Source organism: Capsicum annuum, chromosome 10 (assembly GCF_002878395.1).
Source record: "Capsicum annuum cultivar UCD-10X-F1 chromosome 10, UCD10Xv1.1, whole genome shotgun sequence".
NCBI lineage: Eukaryota > Viridiplantae > Streptophyta > Magnoliopsida > Solanales > Solanaceae > Capsicum > Capsicum annuum.
Genome location: NC_061120.1, coordinates 197,462,787 through 197,481,381, shown reverse-complemented (window position 1 = coordinate 197,481,381; position 18,595 = coordinate 197,462,787).

Here is an 18,595-nt window from a genome sequence, read left to right as displayed (position 1 = left end):
ACTAAAACATTTGTTGTAACAGATAAGGAATCTATTTGAAGACCTATGTTAATATCTCCGAACAGATGTTCCACATGTTGCAACATATAGACAACCAACACTAATGCCAACAACAACAACAACAACACTAATACAAAGACCACCAATACAACCACCAAGAGAACCAATACCACCACCAACACCACCAATACAAACACTAAGAGCTCCAATACCACCAATACAAACACTAAGAGCACCAACACCACCAATACCACCACCAATATAAACACCACTACTAATGCCACCAATACCAATACCAAGACCTCCAACACAATTACCAAGACAACCAACCCCACCACCAACATCAGCAACACCACTAATACCACCACCACCACCAACACTACCAATAAGATCACCAACACCACAACAAGACAGCCAATACCACCACCAACACCATCCAACAATACCATGATATTCAATGAAATACTGCAATAAAAATAATAGTTTTATTAGGTTCTTCCTACGTTTTACCATCAAAACTCTAAACTGTTAATCCATTCTTGAAGATAATATAACTAAAAGTATTATTTTTCATCATTAACTAAAAAGTCCTAATATTTATTAGAAAGAAAAAATGTAGAACTCTTCTCGAGCTCTATTACCTATGAATATAGAGAAAATGATGGATACAAGCAAGAATAAAGTCGAAAATAACAACTAAGCGGTGTGAAATGGGAAAAAATTAATCTGTTATGAATGGTTGAGCAATATGTTGAGTAGTTATTTGTATTATTGAGAGAGAATAAAAAGAGAGAGAACTCAAGATTTGAAATAATGAAATGTTTTTCCCACAAATGAATGATTTATATGGGTTGATTTGTATTTTGAAAAAGAATGACAGGTTTGAAAATGTTAATTTAGTCTTGATCTTAATTAATTTTTTAAAAGAGATAAATTTTAATTGTTTCATCATAACAAATTGAATTAAGTTCAACTAGAACATATATGAATTTAATATTATTTTAATAATAAGTTAATATAAATCATTTCAACTCAGATTGATCGATTGATGTCTCGGGTCAAGAGGAATGTAATACCAACATCATCCAATTGCAACGACTCAATTGAAATTATAGTTGACCGTATTAACTCATCCCTAGTTATAGATAAATCAATTTAGGTATTTTAAATAATAAGTTAATATGAATTGTTTCAACTCAGATTGATTGATTGACAACTCAGGTCAAGAGAAATGCAATATCAACATCATGCAAATACAATGACTCAATTGAAATTGTAGTTGACCGTATGAACTCATCCCTAGTTATATATAAATCAATTTAGGTATTTTAGATAATAAGTTAATATGAATCATTTCAACTCAAATTGATCGACTGACGACTCAAGTAAGGAGGAACGCAATACCAATACCATGCAACTACAATTACTCAATTGAAATTATAGTTAACCTTATGAACTCATACCTAGTTATATCTAAATCAATTTAGGTATTTCAAATAATAAGTTAACATGAATCGTTTCAACTCAGATTGATCGATTGATGACTCAAGTTAGGAGGAACGTAATACCAACATCATGCAACTACGATGACTCAATTGAAATTGTAGTTTACTAGATGAAATCATTCTTAGTTCTAGCTAAATAAATTTAGGTATTTTAAATAATAAGTTAATATGAATCTTCCAACTCAAATTGATCGATTGATGACTCAGGTAAGGAGGAACGCAATACCAACATCATGTAAATGCAATGACTCAATTAAAATTATAGTTGACCCTATGAAATCATCCCTAGTTCTATATAAATAAATTTAGGTATTTCAAATAATAAGTTAATATGAATCGTTTCAACACACATTGCTCGATTGACGACTCAGGTAAAGAGGAATGCAATACCAACATCATGCAACTACAAAGACTCAATTGAAATTATAGTTGACCCTATGAAATAATCCCTAGTTATAGCTAAATCAATTTAGGTATTTCAAATAATAAGTTAATATGAATCATTTCAACTCAGATTGATCGATTGGCGACTCAGGTAAAGAGGAATGCAATACCAATATCATGCAACTACAATGACTCAATTGAAATTGTAGTTGACCCTATGAACTTATCCCTAGTTCTAGATATATCAATTTCTTGGATAACTTAAAAATATCCTTCTTGAGTTATCATTCTTGTCTTTTCAATGTCACCCATCTCCTTACGCCCCATAAAGTTATTAATGAATATTTAAACTCATCTTTAGAATTATCTCTCCTTCAGCAGTAAATTAATTCATCTATCTTCTTTTTCTTTCTCTTCTCTGTAAGGTAATCACAACTATTACCTCTTTCTCCCTCTTTTTTCTACTCTTTCGCATAAGGATCCTTTCAAATCTCAACCGATCTATATCTTTTTTCAACTAATATTGATATTTTTATCCCCTTGTTGTTGACATTGTAGGCATGGTTCACTATTTCTCTTTTCTTCTCGCCTTCTTCTTTGTATGTTATTAAATTTCTTATTTAAATCACTTATTTTTTATTTACCCATTACCCATAGCCTATTTATTGAGAAAAATAAAGGAAAGGTGACTTTTAAGTTTTAAATGAACAAACCGTTGTTTTTATTAAAATATGCAAGGGAGAACTTAGAAATACTTTTTGGAAGTATCTTTTTTTGTATGTCTTTTGTTTGTTTCTTTGTTGTTGATTATGTTATTGATATTGTTAGTGGTGTTGGTGTTGCTGGAACATGTGGTGTTGGTGTTGTTGATGGTGTTGGAACATATCATGTTATTTTTTGTTATTGATGTTGGTGGTGGTGTTGCAACAAATTCCCCAACTATTCCAACAGATGACCCATATATTGCAATATGTCACCCATCTGTTACAATAAATGCATAGCCTATTACAACAGATTGCTCATCTATTGAACAGATGAGGAATCTATTGCAACAGATAGGTCATATGTTGGAATACTTGTTGTATTGTATTTATTTAATTTTGAGTTACCCTTTTTTAAAATTATGCAAAAATCAATAGAAATGTTCTTGTTGTTCTTCTCTTATTTGTAGATATAAGAAAGTGAAAGTTGATCAACTTTTGTTTAACCAACACAAATGACTAAAGTAAATATGGGTTTGGAGGAATAAGCTGTCTGCAGATGGAAGCTCTTCATATGTGAGAGGTATATACTACTGATCATGTTATCATGAAAATACACATAGAGTACACTGATTTTGAGAATGTTGTTTTTTATCAATTAGTCATTGATCATTCAAACCTGATATGTGCAATTTTACAGTTAAGTTTGATAGGTCCGAACTAATAATACCGAGGGACCTTGTAGGTGGTGTCAATATCCTATTACGGTTTAATGATGGTTTTGCAAATGTTTATGTGTCAAGTTTGGTGAAGGGACCAAGTTTTGGTGGCATTTTGTAAAAATATTCAATAGTGATTTGACTGATTTTAAGGGTTTAATGGACTTTTGAAAGGCCTCTAAAGCGTAACACAGCTGCAACCAAGAACAAAAATCAATATAGTTATTGTCCAAGTCCAAATTTATATGGTTGGGTTGCTCAGGGTGATGATTATACAACAGAAGGTGCAGTAGGAGAATACCTGCGAGGAAAAAAGAGAGTTGATGAAGATTATATCATCACAAACCTTATTAAACAAGAAGCACAGAGTACCAAGGAATGTGTAGCGAATCTGAATGAAGAAATTGACTTAAAACATGAGAAATCTAAATCAAGTGCAAATATGAAAGTGAATCTAGAAATGAAAATCTGCCAGACGTCTCTCTCAAAGAAAAATAGTACATCTTGACACCTTGCTAGGTAATTGTAACTAATTAGCATGGTCGAAATGATCACCTCCAGAGAAAATAATAGAACACCAAGAAAGAAGCTTTGCGGGTATCGAGGGTTTAAATGATGTATAGTAAAGAATGAAACTTGCGCCAAAAACTTTTGAAGTTGAAATAAGGAATCAAGCCAAGCTAGCAATTTAAAAAATTATCGCCTTAGCTTGATTCCTTATTTCAACTTCAGAAGTTCTTGGCGCAAGTTTTATTCTTTACTGTACATCATTTCAACCCTCGGTGTCCGCAAAACTACTTTTTTAGTGTTCTGCTATTTTCTCTGTAGGTGGTTATTCCGACCACGCTAACTAGATGCAGTTCCCTAGCAAAGTATCCAGCTGCAGTATTTTTCTTTGAGAGAGACGACTGATGGATTTTCATTTATAGATAACTTTCATATTTGCACTTGATTCAGAGTTCTCATAGTTTAAGTCAATTTCGTCAGGCAGATTTGTTAGAAGTTTCTTGCTTGCTACCCTATGTTTTGTCTTCGATTAGGTCTCAGGTAATATAGTATTTCATCAACTCCGCTTTTTCTCACAGTTATTCTCCTCAGATAATATAATCATCTTCTCGAACAACCCATCCATTTAAATTTGGGCCAAGGAAATTTCTATTGGTTTTTCGTTCTTGTTTGCTGCAGTGGAAGGCTTTGAAGGCCTTCTTAAATTCCAGTGCATCCTCAAAGTTGGTTCAATTGCTATTGTATCTCTGAAATAACACCAAATATTGATTCCTTCTCAAAATTTGACACGCATAAACATGAGCAACAATTTTCATTAAATCATAACAGGATATCGGCACCATTTTCATGGTCCCTCAGCCTTATCAATTCGAACTTATCAAACTTAACTGGATCTTTTTTGAATGATTAATGCCTAATCGGATAAAAACTGCATTCACAAAGTCATTGTACTTTATGTGTGTTGTCACAATGACCTTATCAAAACTATATATTTTCACACATGAAAGTAGATCTATCCATCTGCACGCACCTTATTCTTCTTAGACCATCTATGACTTAATTTGAATAAATAGATGACTAACTTGTTGCAACTGATGATAAATCTATTAAAATTATCAAACAATTATAGACATCTATTACAACAGATGATCAATATATTGTAACAGATGACTTATCTATTGAAAATAATCAAACAAACATATCTATACATCTATTGCAACAGATTGCCAATATGTTGTAAATTATCAAACAGATAGAATACATTTTGCAACAGATTACTCATTTATTGGATTTATTTTAAAGCAATTTTCTTTTTGAAATAAAATAAAGATAAAATATTGTATTTAAATCTATTTTTTAATTAACATAATTGAAAAGTCACCAGTTTAATTTAATTAAGAGATGTAATTATATATAACTCCACTTCTAGATATGGTTGATCCAAATTTGAACAAGGTGATTCTGTGCGACTCCTTGCGAGAACTTGAAAGGCAGATTCCTTAACTCCGGTGGGAGTTGGGCGCCATGAGATCAAGGCTGAGGAGGGACCTGCTGCAGCCAGATGATGATTGGCCAGTTGACAACAACAAAAACAACAACAACAACAACAATAATAATAATTAGGTCATCTTTTTCTTTTAGCGTATGTAATTTCTTTTATTATATCAGATCTACCTAAGGGAGGAACCTAATGTATGTTTTATTTTTTATTGTATATTTGTATATAATGAATTCAAAAATCTATGTTTGGTCGACTTTGTCATTTTAATTCTTATTTAATTTTCATTATGTCTATTCCTTATCCTCAACATGTCGACGGTTAGAGGTAAAGATTGAGCGTTTGTGGCAACGGATGGACCATATGTTGCAACAGATGGTTAATATGTTGTGACAGATGGATCATATGCCGCAATAGACGGTTATTAATAAAAAGGGTTATTGTTATTGAAAGAGTGAAAAGTCATGACTTTTCAATTATTTAAAATGAAAAATGGTTCGTAAATAAATAATAAGAAAATAAATGATAAACATAATTTATAACCATAAAAAATGGTTATTTAATTTTACTAACTAATGTTAATATATTAAATAGGCGGCAAGTCATAACTTTTCACCATTTTTGTTTTTAAATCTGTTTTTAATTATATAATAAAAAAGTCACCAATTTGGATTAATTATGGTATATGATTATTATTAAAAAAGAGGTGAACAGTCGTGACTTTTTATCTAACATATTCAAAATAGCTGATGAATCAAATTCCCCATCTATTGCGACTGATGAATCAATTGTTAGAAGAAATCAAAAAAGCTCCTTCAACAGATAGTTCATTTATCGCAACAGATATTCTATATGTTGCAATAGATGTCTCATCTGTTGTACACATGGACCATTTGTTGCAATAGATGGTAAATATGTTATGAGAGATAGGTTATGTGTTGCAATAGATGGACCATCGGTTGCAACAGGTCAATAAAAATGATTATTAAGAAGGTGAGAAATATTTAATTATTTAATTGAGAAAAAATGGTTATTTGATTTTAAGAAATAATTTAAGAAGCTAAAAAGTCATGACTTCTCACAATAATCAAAAAGTCACCATCTTGATTTAATTTAAGTCATTTCTTTTCACAGAAAATAAAAAGTCAGTAGTTTAAATATAATTAATAAAATGGAGGTGAACAGTCGTGCATTTTTATCTACCATATCCAAATTCAATCCTCCATAAATAGGTCTCTCCTTACTCTTCATTCTACTCCACTTTATTTATTTCTTGCATCTTGTCTTTCATATTACATCTTCAAACACTTCTCTTCAAAGAGCATATTCCTTTCTCATTGAAGTAAGTTTTTTTTATGTATGTATTAATCTACCTGTTGGTAATATACATTGTATTACATTCAGACTCTTTTCTTTACTTTGGTGTTTACTTTTTTTGTCAATTCATATGTGTTCTAGATATGGTTGATCCTGTTTGGGACATTGCTATTCAATGCGACGCCGAGCAGGAACTTCAGAGGCAGGTTAATGACCTGCAGTAGAAGTTGAGTGTCATGAGAGCAAGGATGCTTCGAGAGATTCGCAGGCTGAGGAGGGCCCAACTGTTGTCGGTTGACGATTGGTCAGCTGACAGTAGTAGTAGCAGTAGTAGTAGTAATAGTAATAATAATAATAATAATAATAATAACAATAATTAGGTTATATTTTATCTTTTACCGTATGTATTTTTATTTTTCTATATCGGATCTACCTACCTAATGTATTTTTTTTGTTTAATGAAAAATTTATGTTTGGTCGACTTTGACTTTCAATCATGGAATATCCCGTTCTATATTAGGCGGAGTACTTTCAGCCACCTTTGATATCTTCGAGTTTCCGACTGAGGGCAAAGAAAAATTTATGTCAAATGACGTGTACAAGCCTATTCGTTATGGCACAAGCTTGAAGGACGGTGAAGACAAAGTTGAGTTCTGGAGGATCTTGCTCAAGCACTATGCAAATCCTCAATACTTGGATTGAACTGTGGCTTGAAAATCTACAGGACTACAGGTCCACCTAGTTAAATTCATAACTCAATGTGTTTAGTTTTTAAAAAGAAAATAATAGCAGTGTTGGCCCAGCTTGCACACATTTCTCTTATCCAAATTATGCCGAGCTCATGTTTTATATTTTAAATGTCAAAATGTCAGTGCTCAGTAGATACATATGTGTCATTTTACATAATTCCTATTTAATTTTTATTCTGTCTATTTCTTCTTATCGATAAATATGTCAATAATTGGACGTAAGAAACAATTTTGAATCCAGTAACAATACCAAGAGTTTTGAGTTATTTCAACGGATAGACCATCTGTTGAAATAGATTGGTTATTTGTTGGGCTTGTAGAAATAAATTACCCATCTATTGCAATAGATTGCTCATCTATTGGAGAAACACATTTTAGTTTGATGAAATGTATTATGTTTTTCCAGCAAATGTTCATTTATTGCAACAGATGGGTAATCTGCTGAAAATAATTTTTTGATTTGTTGTATTTAGTTTCTAGTTTGCCTCTTTTTATTGATGCACAAGTTAATAAAAAGATATTTTATATAAAAAATAATAATATTTACGTTTACAACAATGAGTTAAAGATATCAAAGTCCATAACAAACAACAACACAAGTTTTTTCTACTACAACAATCATGGTGGATTATGATCCGGACATGTAGTTCTTTTGTGGCTAGCGTTCTTACATACGGAGCACTTATTTTTTCTTGATGAAAATGATTCTCCTACTCCATGCCTCTTCTTATATCGTCTCTTTTCCGATTTGATAGTACTTGGGTCGATATATGGAAGAGGTATTAATCTTCCAAAAAGCTCTACAGGAACAACCCAAGATTCTTTGAGAGACACCAAATTAATATTCTCACTATATGCCATTATATATCTTTCAACCGAATAATATGGAGAGGAGCTCTCATAAATTTTAGTTTCATATTGTACACCATATTAGTTTGAAGTGCTACCATAGCATGTGGAGTTGTGTATGTAGCTGATGATGAGTTCTTCCGATTGATAATTCAATCCACAATAGCTGATGATTAATTTCACAAAATCATCATAAGAAATATCACTTTGGACTTTCATAGCTATCGTCTCTAGCATTTGACCCTCCTCCCAACTCCATACATATCGATTACTCTTCTTGATTCATTGACCATGACAATCCACCCCTATTATTATTGATCCTTCTAATAGTGGGACCTAAATAAAATCATTTATAAAAAAAGTTAACAATGATATCATAATAAAATTAATAGTGATTTCATAGTGCCATAACTTGAACCCCAACAGATGTGTAATCTGTTTCAATATATGAAAAATATGTTGCAATGGGTCAGTGATCAATTAAAATAGATGACTCACCTGTTAGGATTCATGTTACGCTCCTGAAGATGATTTCAACAGATGAGTCATTTGTTGTAACAGGTGAATCATATATTGCAATAAACTATCCATCTGTTGCAACAGATGAAGCACCTTTTGGGATAGATGTTAGAGTACTAAAGAACCTCTGAAAAGATTTCAACAGATGAGTGACATATTGTAACAGATAACTAACTTGTTGTGACAAATGACTTACCTGTTACAATGGACGATGCGTCTGTTGGAATCGAGTTTAGGTTTTGTTATAATAGGTGAGTGATCAAATACAACAAATCACTATACTATTATAACAGATGAGACATTTGTTGCAATATATGACCCATTTGTTCGATTCATGTTACGGCACTATAGAACCATAAAAATGAATCGAACATATAAGTCTTTCGTTGCAACAGATGACTCATCTGTCATAATAGATGAGTGATCTTCTTAAACTGATGACTCTAATATTGCATTCATGTTCAGGTTCTATTTATTGATGAAAAAATAGTATAATAAAAGTGTACCCAGATGACAAATTCAACTAAAAATCATAATTTAACTTACCAAAGTCTCCTATGAAATAATGTCAAAGTGAAAGTGATGTACGAAACAACATTTGACATAAACAATTGGTAAAGTAGCAGTAGTAGCGATAACAAAAACAATAGCAATGGTCAACAAGAAGAAGATAATGATGATAATAAAGAAAAGGATGATGATAATGTAATACCCCATACTTTTCCTAGCTAAATTTCGCTCCTAGAATGTCAAAAACTAGCTTCAAAAATGAATGACTTTTGTTGCATATGAAATTTTCTAGATTTAGACCCTCTAATATGGGGAAAATTGAATAAGCTTTCCATAGATACCAATTTCCCCCAAATTCGATACTCGGTTGGGAAGTTATGGCATTTTTAGTAAGGCAGTACGCCACCTAGGCAAACACAGCATCGCGGTGAAGGTTAAATTCCCATTCGTCAAACTCTAGTGGACCTCCACGATAAGCTCTCATCGTGGTGATATCCAATTTCTCAATTTTCAATTTTCAGTGGCTCACCATGATGGTGGCGCATCACGGTGATGGCCCAAATGTCATTCCAATAGTGCACCGCGATGGTGGCACATCGCATCGAGTTGAAGTCCCAGGTCCCAGTTGTCAATTTTCAGTGAGCCACCGCGATAATGGCGCATCACGGTAGTATGTTAAATTGGGATTTTTGTTTCCTTTTCCCAGTTCCGATTAAAGTTTGAAAGGGGTAGTTTTGTCAATTCCCAAGCCCCCAATTCGTGTAAAACACAAGATTAAGCCCATTCTAAGCCTACTATGCTTAATTTCATCCATTCTCTTCTAAAGAAAAACCCTAGAGTTCAAAGCTTCTTCTCCAAGAAATTGAATTCCACTATTGTTTCTCCAAAAGAGCTCTAAATTTAGGATTCTCAAGACAAGATAATCAAGAAGTCTTCAAGAACTCAATAGGAATCCAAAATTCAAAGATTTCTTCATCTAATCATCTACCAAGGTATATGGGGTTTATGAAGAAGGATCCTCTTTCATTCTTGTGCCCAAAACCAAGTTTTCATATCAAATTTATATGATTTTGAATGATTTTACTAGAGTTTTAAATTAGGGTTCATACCCATTATTGCTAATTACAAGATTCTGAGATTTCAAGTGATTTAGACATTGAATTGCATGTTTATTTTCATATTTCATACCTATTGCAGTAATTTTCAGATTTTGAGATGACTTATCATTGTTTTCATTATCAAGCATGATTATTATGATATTTTGACATAAGATTCATGCATGGGTTACTATCCCAAGATTGAATATTATTATTTCAAGAAAGATTATGCTTTAAGCATTAGATGATTAGTTTATTAATAAATTTTCAACATAATTTTAATCTTTTGATCCTCAGATAAGATTTGGAATCCACTTTATAGATTTATCTCAAATTACAGAATTCAGACTAGTTTTATTTACAAAATGACTCAGATAAAAGCATAGTTAGATTCGTAATAATCCATATGTTAATTTTTAAAGTGGATTTCCAGCAGAGTGAGCATACATATTAAAAAGGAGTAGTATTTAGCACCGAGCGGGAAGTGTGGAATTAGAGTGTCCTATCTTCCACAGAACTACGTAGCCAACGTAGGTACAGATTATCAGATTATTCTCATTTCTATATGGATGACAGTTAAAAATGTGATCACTTAGCTCAGGTTATACTCCTTGGCAAGGGCATGACACCTCTCCCTATTGTGAGGTTTTCCCTATAGGGGAACAAGATGTTGGACTCCATGTTAGCTCACATGGTTTATGTCAGTTAGAAGAACCTCCCTTACAGAAAAGTTTTTAAAAGAATTCCCTAATATAAAGAATAACAGAAAAGCTTTTAGAAACTAAGTGTAAGGGCTCACAGTTTTATTCAGACTATGTTTTACAGAAAGATATAGTTACAGATTTCATCTTTCAGATTTCAGATTCAAAAATGAGTCTTTTCTACACTTACACAATATGATTTACTAACTGAACATTTGCACAGCTTTCAGAACTAAATGTTATGACTCACTAGATTTATAAAGTATGATTTGCTATTCATGATTTCAGATTTTAGTATTTCAGATATTCCAGCTTATGCGAGTCATTTACATTTAGCATGCATTGTTTTACAATTTATGATGATGAGATAATGTCTTACTTATGCATTTCACCCCTATATACTCAGTACATCCTCAAAGTACTGATCTACATATAAGGCTATGTGCTAAATTGCCTCATAATGTAGGTTCAGGTGCTCAGTTTCAGCAGCGTGAGTAATTCGAGCATCTGTATCTACATCTGCCAGTTGGTGAGTCCTCATAGTTGGGGGACTTAATCATTCAAATTTTGCAGCTTATTAGTTTATATGATTCATTATTCTTTTCAGACAGTTTGAGTTAGCTGAGGGTTTGTCCCAGTGACTCTCTAGATAATAGTTTGTATAGGCTTATCAGACTGCTAATTATGATTTAGATTATTCAGTATTGAGGTTTCATACATTATATTCAGATTATTCTCAATTATTTGAGCTAGATTTCCGTATTTAGCATGACTTTTATGACTATATTTCCTATTATTACGTGATTCAGACTTAGTAGAAGGCAGATCTTAGTAGAACGCAGATAGGGTTAACTTAAGGCTACTCGTAGTCTTGAGCACTGTGTGACATCTCGGTACCAGTTTTTGGGGCATTACAAACTTAGTATTAGAGTCTAAGGTTTATAAGAGTCCTAGGAAGTCAGACAAGCCGCGTTACATAGAGTCTTGATCATGGGTGAGAAGCACACCATATTTATGTACAAGAGACTACGGGACATTTTTAGGAATTCATCTCTTTTTTTCATAATCTATCATGCTTATAGTATCTCTATCTACTTTTAACTGGTACTCTTATGTGACAGTTGAATATGCCTCCTCGTCGAGCTAATGCCCACAAAAATAATAACTAGCCATCCCAGTCTACTGACCCTTTAAATGAGAATGTATCCCATATTGAGTTTAAGCCTGCCTTTTAGGCATTGGCCCAGAAAGTGACTGCCAGTGTTCTTGGCAACCATCAGGCTACAGTCCCACTTTAGCAGAATGGTGATTTAGTAGTAGCCAAAATCAAAGACTTTATGAGAATGGATCCACCAGAGTTCTTTGGGTCGAAAGCAGGTGATGACCTACAACTTTATTTAGATGAGGTGAAGAAGATCACCCAAATTATGCATGTTTCTGAATAGGAGAGTGTAGAGTTGGCATCCTATAGGTTAAAGGATGTAGCGTAGGATTGGGTAGTTATGTGGAAAATAGTAGAGGTGAGCATGCAGCTCCTAGGAGTTGTTAGGTCTTTCGAGATACTTTTCTAGATAGATTCTTTTCACATGAAATAAGAAAAGCTAAGATAGAGGAGTTTGTGAATCTAAGGCAGGGCTCAATGACAGTGAAAGAGTACTGCCTTAAGTTCAATCAGCTGTCTAAGTATTCCCCTAATACGATGGTTGATCCTAGGGCAAGTATGAGTAAATTTGTTACTGTAGTATCTAGCTTGGTAGTCAGGAAGTATAGGACAGCCATGCTTATTAGGGACATGGATCTTGCTAGATTGATGATTTATACTCAAAAAATTGAGGCAGAGAATTTGAATGGAAAATATAGAAGTAATAAGAGGGCTAGAACATGGAAGTTTGAGTATGGCCAGGCTAGGTCTCAAGAAGGAAATCATTTATAGTGTCAGAATTGTTCATCTATGCTAGCACTATCTTCATCTAGTGCTCCCGCTCCCAGAGCTATATAGAAGCAGTGGCATAAGTATTCTATGTCTAGATCTCAGAATAGTATGGGTGGAAAACCCAATTGTCCTCCATGTGTTAAGTGTGGTAAGAATTACCCTGGTGAGTGTTTAGCTGGATAGAAAGGTTGTTATGGTTGTGGTAAGTTGGGTCATAGAATTAGAGAGGTAAGGTTACAGCCTAAGCCTCTAGATAGCTTAAGCCTCTTGAAAATAATTACCCTACCCATAATTTTGAGTTAGCTGCTATTGTGTTTGCATTGAAAATCTAGAGGCACTATCTTTATGGGGTGCATGTTGATGTGTTTACGAATCACAAAAGCTTGTAGTATATTTTTACTCAGAGGGAGTTAAATCTTTGTCAAATAAGGTGGTTAGAATTATTAAAAGATTATGATATGAGTGTGTTGTACCACCTGGGAAAGGCCAATATAGTAGCAGATGCCTTGAGTAGACTGTCCATGGGCAGTGTTGCTCATGTGGAGATTGATAAGAAAGAGTTAGTTTGGGAAGTCACCGGTTAGCTAGAGGTGTTAGATTAGTTGATTTAGTTGAAGGAAATATTTAGGTTCAAAGTAGTTTCGAATCTTCCCTAGTTTTGGAAGTGAAAAAGAAACAAGATAAGGATTCTAGTTTGGTCAAACTGAAGGAGTCAGTTAAAGACCAAAAGATAGAGGTTTTTTCCCAAGAGAAAGATAGTGTGTTGAGATACCAGAGTAGATTGTGTACTCTATATGTTGATGGTTTGAGGCAGTGGATTATGGCGGAAGCTCATGGTGCGCGTTATTCCATTCATCCAGGTGCTACCAAGATATTCCATGACTTATGGGAAATTTATTGGTGGAGTGGTATGAAGAAAGATATAGAAGAATTTGTTGCCAAGTTTGCAACTTGTCAATAGGTTAAGGTAGAGCACCAAAGATCTGGTGGTACGTTGCAAGAGTTTGGTATCCCTACTTGGAAGTGGGAAGTGGTGAATATGGATTTTGTGACTGGTTTACCCCATTCTCAACATTAGCATGATTCAATTTAGGTTATTTTAGACAGATTGACTAAGTCAACAGATTTCTTACCAGTTCACACATCTTAAACAGCTGAAGATTATGCTAAGTTGTTTATTAGAGAGTTAGTTAGATTGCATGGAGTTCCTTTATCGATTATTTCAGATAGGGGTACTCAGTTTACCTCTCAGTTTTGGAAAGACTTTCAGAAGGGTCTTGGTACCCAAGTTCATCTTAGTTTAGCTTTTCATCCACAGACAGATGGTCAAGCAAAAAGGACCATTCAGACTCTAGAGGACATGTTGAAGGCATGTGTTCTTAATTTGAAAGGCAGTTGGGATGACCATTTGCCATTGATTGAGTTCTCTTATAATAAATGTTATCATGCTAGTATTTAGATGGCTCCATTTGAGGCTCTTTATGGACGGAGATGTAGATCACCAATTGGTTGATTCGAAGTGGGTGAGGCCACTTTGATTGGGCCAGACATGGTGTTTGAGGCCATATTGAAAGTTCAGTTGATTCGAGAAAGATTAAAAGCAGCTCAGAGTCATCATAAAACTTATGCAGACGTAACAAAAAAGAGATCTTGAGTTCAATATTAATGACCTTGTGTATTTAAAAGTTTCACCCATGAAAGGGGTGAAGAGATTTGGCAAAAGGGCGAAACTTAGTCCCCGATATGTAGGTCCCTTTCAAATTTTAAGCTATGTTGGGAAGGTAGCGTATGAGCTTGAGCTATCCACAGATTTATCCTCAGTTCATCCATTATTTCATGTGTCCTTGTTAAAGAAGTTCATAGACGATTCGGCCGTAATAGCCCCTCTAGAAAGTATAGATATTCAGAATAGCCTCTCATATGAAGAAGTTCTAGTAAAGATTCTTGATCATCAGATTCGTAGACTAAGGAACAAAGAAGTTCCCTTGGTCAAAGTTCTGTGGAAAAATTAGTCCGTTGAGGGTGCTACTTGGGAAGCAGAAGCAGACATGCATACCAAGTATCCTCATATCTTCTCCACAAACTCAGATTAAGCCGAAGGTAATAGTCTTCCTACATTCAGTTCTTTTCCAATCTCAGATTCAGCTATATAGCTATTTTCATGTAAATTCAAGCACTCGTAAATCAGTTCAGTAGCTCAGTATGTTTTAGATTCAGTCATACAGATATTTTAGTTGTGCATGATAGCTTATAGCCTCAGATTCCTCAGTATTTTCAGCTTAACTAGCCACATTCGAGGATGAATGTTCCCAAGGGGGAGATATTGTAATACCCCGTACTTTTTTTAGCTAAATTTTTCTCCTAGAATGTCAAAAACTAGCTTCAAAAATGAATGACTTTTGTTGCATATGAAATTTTCTAGATTTAGACCCTCTAATATGGGGAAAATTGAATAATCTTTCCATAGATACCAATTTCACCCAAATTCGATACTCAGTTGAAAAGTTATGGCATTTTTAGTAAGGCAGTACGCCACCTAGGCAAACACTACATCGCAGTGAAGGTTAAATTCCCATTCATCAAATTTCAGTGGACCTCCGCGATAAGCTTGCATCGTGGTGATGTCCAATTTCCCAATTGTCAATTTTCAGTGGCTCACCATGATGGTGGCGCGTCGCGGTGATATCCCAAATGTCATTCCAATAGAGCACCGCGATGGTGGCACATCGCATCGCGTTGAAGTCTCAGGTCCCAGTTGTCAATTTTCAGTGAGCCACCGCGATAATGGCGCATCACGGTGGTATGTTAAATTGGGATTTTTGTTTCCTTTTCCCAGTTCCGATTAAAGTTTGAAAGGGGTAGTTTGGTCAATTCCCAAACCCCCAATTCGTGTAAAACACAAGATTAAGCCCATTCTAAGCCTACTATGCTTAATTTCATCCATTCTCTTCCAAAGAAAAACCCTAGTGTTCAAAGCTTCTTCTCCAAGAAATTAAATTCCACCATTGTTTCTCCAAGAGAGCTCTAAATTTAGGATTCCCAAGACAAGATAATCAAGAATTCATCTTCAAGAACTCAATAGGAATCCAAAATTCAAAGATTTCTTCATCTAATCATCTACCAAGGTATGTGGGGTTTATGAAGAAGGATCCTCTTTCATTCTTGTGCCCAAAACCAAGTTTTCATATCAAATTTATATGATTTTGAATGATTTTACTAGAGTTTTAAATTAGGGTTCATACCCATTATTGCTAATTGCAATATTATGAGATTTCAAGTGATTTAGACGTTGAATTGCATGTTCATTTTCATATTTCATGCCTATTGCAGTAATTTTCAGATTTTGAGATGACCTATCATTGTTTTCATTATCAAGCATGATTATTATGATATTTTGACATGAGATTCATGCATGGGTTATTATCCCAAGATTGAATATTATTATTTCAAGAAAGATTATGCTTTAAGCATCAGATGATTAGTTTATTAATAAATTTTCAACATAGTTTTAATCTTTTGATCCTCAGATAAGATTTGGAATCCACTTTATAGATTTATCTCAGATTACAGAATTCAGACTAGCTTTATTTACAAAATGACTTGGATAAAACCATAGTTAGTTTCGTAATAATCCATATGTTATTTTTTAAAGTGGATTTTCAACAGAGTGAGCATACATATTAAAAGGGAGTAGTATTTAGCACCGAGCGGGAAGTGTGGAATTAGAGTGCCCTATCTTCCACAGAACTACGTAGCCAACATAGGTACAGATTATCAGATTATTCTCATTTCTATATGGATGACAGTTAAAGATGTGATCACTTAGCTCAGGTTTATACTCCTTGGCAAGGGTATGACACCTCTTCCCATCGTGAGGTTTTTCCCATATGGGAACAAGACGTTGGACTCCATGTTAGCTCACATAGTTTATGTTAGTTAGAAGAACCTCCCTTGCAGAACAGTTTTTAAAAGAATTTCCTACTAAAAAGAATAATAGAAAAGCTTTTAGAAACTAAGTGTAAGGGCTCACAGTTTTATTCAAACTATATTTTATAGAAAGATAATAGTTACAGATTTTATCTTGCATATTTCAGATTCAAAAGTGAGTCTTTTCTACACTTAGACAATATGATTTACAGACAGAATATTTGCACAGCTTTCAGAACTAAATGTTATTACTCACTAGATTTATAAAGTATGATTTGCTATTATGATTTTAGATTTTAGTATTCTAGATATTTTAGCTTATGTGAGTCATTTACATTTAGCATGTATTGTTTTACAATTTATGATGATGAGTTGATGTCTTACTTATGCATTTCACCCCCATATACTCAGTACATCCTCAAAGTACGGATCCACATATACGTCTATGTGCTACATTGTCTCATAATGTAGGTTCAGGTGCTCAGTATTAGCAGCGTGAATTGTTCAAGCATCTCCATCTACATCCGTCAGTTGGTGAGTCCTCATAGTTCGGGGACTTAATCATTCAGATTTTACAGCTTATTAGTTTATATGATTCAGTATTATTTTCAGATAGTTCGAGTTAGCTGGGGGTTTGTCCCAGTGACTCTCTAGATAATAGTAGTAGAGGCTTGTCAGATTGTAAGTTGTGATTCAGATTATTCAGTATTGAGGTTTCAGATATTATATTCAAATTATTCTTAGTTAGTTCAGCCAGATTTTCGCATTTACCATGACTTCTATGTCTATATTTCCTATTATTATGAGATTCAGACTTAGTAAAAGGCAGACAAGGTTAGTTTAAGGCTACTCGTAGTCTTGAGCACTGTGTGACGTCTCAAGACCAGGTTTTGGGGCGTTACAGATAATGAAGTAGAAGATGATGAATAAAGCAACAACAACAATGAACAACAAAAATCGTGAAGAGAGAGAAAAATAACAATGAATGAGAAGAGAGAGAAACACGCATTTTTCCCTCAGTTTCCTATTATATTAGGTTAACATTTGGATCAAAGAGTAAATTTAAAAACTTGTGGGCTATTCTCAAACTTCTCCAACTTTCTTAATTTATAATAAAGTAATTGTCATCTACACTGAATTATTAAAACTTGTCACCTACACCTATTTTGAAACTCTTTTGTCACTTTTAACTCCATTGCCCTTGCCTTTACCCCACCGGTAGCTACCATCCCTGACACCCTATACCCCACCTTTTGTAGTACTTATCTAAAATATATATAAATAATTTTCAAATAATATTTTACTTACGTATTGAGTATAAGAAAATAAGTAAGAAACATACTAATTGTTTTGAAAAATATTTTTAAAATAATATTTTTATTAAAAAAAATATGTTCTTACCAAACACACCCAAAAAGAGAATTAGTATTATTACAAAAAATATTTTAATTGAAAATGAGACTATAACTTCAAAATTGCACAAATTTTACTAAAATATAAAATATATATATGCATTCTATCCATTTTATTTTATTTTACATTTGTTGATTTGATACTTCCATTAATAAGAAGCTATTTAATAGGAGTTTATTTATTTATCTTGATAATTATGATTTAAAAGTATATGATTGACAATTACTATTGCATATAGTTACTAAATGATAAGAGTAATATTAGAA